At 44.9% G+C, this 3,881-nt stretch overlaps 1 pseudogene; it reads left to right on the top strand.

Moving 5' to 3' along the window:
* The first annotated feature begins 2,674 nt into the window (after nucleotides 1-2,674).
* LOC130460340 (uncharacterized) lies at nucleotides 2,675-2,775 on the top strand (annotated as a pseudogene).
* The last annotated feature ends 1,106 nt before the right edge of the window (nucleotides 2,776-3,881 follow it).

The raw sequence follows: 3,881 nt of genomic DNA, 5'->3' as shown, positions 1-3,881 counted from the left end.
CCCAAAGAATGCAAGAGAGTTAGAAGGATGTTACCGGAGATGTCGTGGGAGCAAGTCCCGCAAAGAACCGGTAAAAACCGAACAAACTCACCAATAAATCGACAAACAAGGCATTGGTCGAAAGCATGAACCCCCATCAACAAAACAATACCAAAAACATGCACAAATGGAACAATAGTTACGAAACGAAAGCAAATGAAATCCAAGAGTTAGACAACCGGGTTGCCTCCCGGGTAGCGCTCGTTTAACGTTATTAGCTTGACGAATCCCCCCAAAATTCATGGGGGGTCAAATGCAACTAACTTGGGGTCATCATTAGTCAAAAAGTTTCTTTTTTCCCCCATGGGCACAAACAATTTACCGACATTACCATTCATAAGGTGCCAACCAAACAATCCGCCACGAATCTTCTCCTTGGCTTTCTTGGGCTTCTTGGCTTTCTTGGGTCTCTTGGCCTTGTTTGCCGATTCATGAATTACTTTGGAGGTGGTAGCCCCAACATCACCATCAACATGTATCCCAAATATCTCGGGGATGGTTATGACATCATCAAACTTATCATCAAACACCCTTGGGATCACATGGACTTTCTTGTCATCGGGAGAGGACCTAGAAGGCTCATTATCACACTTAGAAACACGAAAGTTGTTAGAAGGGTTAGCATGTGAGTAATAGCTCTTAATAAAAGCAATAGTTTCTACCTTCATACAAGTTTTCATCTGCAAAACACCCTTCACCAAGGGGAAGCTTGAAGCTAGCTTTTAAATCTCCCGCTTTCAAGGTTATTAGTCCTCCTTTCACATCGATAAGAGCACCCGCAGTGGCCAAAAATGGCCTCCCCAAGATAATGGGGGCATGGCCATCCTCATCGATGTCCAAGACGACAAAATCAACGGGGATCACTAATCCGCCCACTCTCAAGGGTACATCCTCAATCTTGCCAATAGGGTACTTGACCGAACGGTCGACAAGTTGCAATGTAATGTTGGTTGGGGCAAGATCACCAACTTCAAGCTTGGCAAACACCGAATAAGGCATTAGACTAACGCTAGCACCCAAAACACACAAGGCATTGCTTATTTCAAGCTCCTTAATAGCACAAGGGATAGAAAAACTCCCCGGGTCTTTGAGTTTGGGTGGCATTTGGTTAAGAATAATACCACTACAATTCTCGGTGAGGTTCACCGTCTCCTTTACGTCGTAACTTCAGTAGGTAGGCATTTGTTTCAACGCATCCGTAAAGGGGAGAGTGATATGCAATTTTCGAAGAACCTCAAGAAATTTTGAGAATTGCACATCTAACTTGTGCCTTATGAATCTTTGGGGATAGGGAAGTTTAGGAGTGGGGATAGGTAGAAGAGTTGCCTCTTTTTGTATAGGAGTGTCTCCCACATCATCGATGGGAGGCTCCTTTTCTACCACATCATTGTCGCTAGACTCAACGACTCCCTCTTGATCCTTCCCATTGGACTTAGGATCATCATTGGCTCTAGGAACATCATCCAAAGTCTTCCCACTCCTTGTCATGATTGCATACTTTTTCTTAGGAGGTTGACCTTGGGGTGGGAGACTTGTATGCACTTGTTGCTCTTTGATAGTGCTAGCAAGTTGTGCTAGTTGGGTCTCAATCATCGTCAAATGAGTATTGGATTGCTTGAATCCATCCTCAAACTCGACATTCTTCTTGGCTTGCGCCCCCACAAACGTCTCCATGAGAGCCTCAAGATTAGACTTGAGAGGCGGGAGTGGTGGAGGTGCAACGCCATAACCACTAAGGTTTGCTTGATATTGGTTGCCAAAGGTCCTCGGTCCATTGAATCCGTGAGGTGGCAATTGAGATGCACCATAAGGAACTCCCGAGTTCAAAGGATAACCCTCACTTGGGGAACCCCTAAATTGCCCATAAGAGTAGTTATAACCCCCTCCACCTTGATGGTTGGGATTATAACCCCCTTGGTTGTATTGGCCTTGATTGCCAAAACCTTGAGCTTGACCATATGGCGCTTGGCTTTAATAGCCTTGTGCTCTATAGCCACCTCGATTTTGGCTATCATACCCACTTCCTTGGCCATAGCCTTGGTGGGGATCATACATGGAGGGCCCTCTAGGTTGCCTAGAAAAATTAGGATTTTTAGGGTTATCATTCCTAGACCTCTCATTGATGGCATTAGCATACTCTACATCAAACTCTCCTTCATACGAAGGGCCATAATCCACAAATGACAAGTTATGAACTAAGGGGCATGCATCGGGGGAATGACTATAGTCTTGGCAATTTTCACAAAAGAATCTGCCCGGAGGCATTGAGCCATAAGAACTAACCTTGCCCTTCCCCTTAGAGAGAAGAGTGGCCGAGGGGGGAGGGATTGTAGACGGTGATGGCGATTGGCTTGGTGTATTTTCGGGCTTCTCCAAGCGTGAGGTAAGCTTCTCTATCATCCGTGCTTGCTCTATAGCGTACACCGAACCCTTACCATCTTCACTTCTACCTTTCCCATCATAATTCCTTGTGCTTACATGCCAAGATTGGTAGTTTTGAACTACATCCTCAATGATTTCCTCTATTTCATCCCCAGTTTTATTCATAATGGGTCCTCCCGCGCCCGCATCAAGACTTGTCTTCGAACTTGGACTCAACCCCAAGTAAAATGTTTGGAGGAACAACCATTTAGGAATCCCATGGTGTGGGCATTCCCTTTGGTACTCCTTGAAATGATCCCAAGCTTCGAAGAGTGACTCATCTTGCTTTTGCTAAAAGGATTGGATCTTGTGGCGACACTCCGCCGTCTTCCCATGCAAGTAGAACTTATTTAAGAATGCACTTGTTGTGAGGGGGTCGAAAAAGCGCGAGGCTAATGCATGACCTCGTCCCTCGTGGGCGTGACGTCGTCAGATCAAGTGTAGTTAGATTTTGTTAGGTTATGATACATATGACATTACATAGATCATGCGGAAACAACCATTAACCCAGGACAACATATTATTTACACATAATCATATAGCATAATTTAGATGCATACTCTTTGTTGCGTGCCCTCCCTAGCTGCGCCCGAACCGAACAAGAACAAGTCTTTAGGACTCCAAGTGTCGTCCCTCCGTAGATAGTCCACAGCACGTCCGGATCCGCCTTAAGATTGACCAACTAGAATCGCCCTTAAGGTACTAGAAAATTTCGGCACTTTATGAGCAAGATGTGTGTTTTAATTTTCTCTCAAAAAACTCACTTTTGAATACTTTGAAACTTATGTATAAATTATGACCCCTAGGCCTTTATTTATAGAGTTATGGAAAAGGAATCGTAATCCTAGTAGGATACGAATTAATTGAAATTAGAATCCTACATGAATTCTATTTAATTAATTTATCCAATTAGGAATAGAAATTTAATCATACACTGACTCTTGTAGATTCAGGAATCACGCATGAGCACAAACTCACACACACACGGCAGCCACAAGGGCTGCCCATGCGCGTGCGAGCAGCAGCCCGCGCAGCACGGCCCACGCATCCGTGGCCCTTGGCGCGCGCTGGGCCTGCCTTGCGGTAGGCCTGGGCGCTGCCTTGGCTGGGCTTGTGGCGCGCATGCTTGCTGGGCGATGGCCCCGGCTTCGTGCTGGGCCTTCGTCCGGCAACCTCGTCCGATGCTAATTCGTACGATACGCTTCCGATTAAATTTCCATTTCCGGAATCTATTTCCGATACGAACAATATTTAATATTTCCGATTCCGGAATTAATTTCCGTTTCGAACAAATATTTAATATTTCCGTTTCCGGAATTATTTTCCGATTCCGGCAATATTTCCGATTCTGACAATATTTCCGTTTCCGGCAATATTTCCGATTCTGGTAATATTTCCATTTCCAATAATATTTTCCGATA

The sequence above is a fragment of the Spinacia oleracea genome, chromosome 4 (genome assembly GCF_020520425.1).
Source record: "Spinacia oleracea cultivar Varoflay chromosome 4, BTI_SOV_V1, whole genome shotgun sequence".
Taxonomy (NCBI): Eukaryota; Viridiplantae; Streptophyta; class Magnoliopsida; order Caryophyllales; family Amaranthaceae; genus Spinacia; species Spinacia oleracea.
The sequence above is the reverse complement of the archived record's forward strand: the minus strand, read 5'-3'. Positions and strand labels throughout refer to the sequence as shown.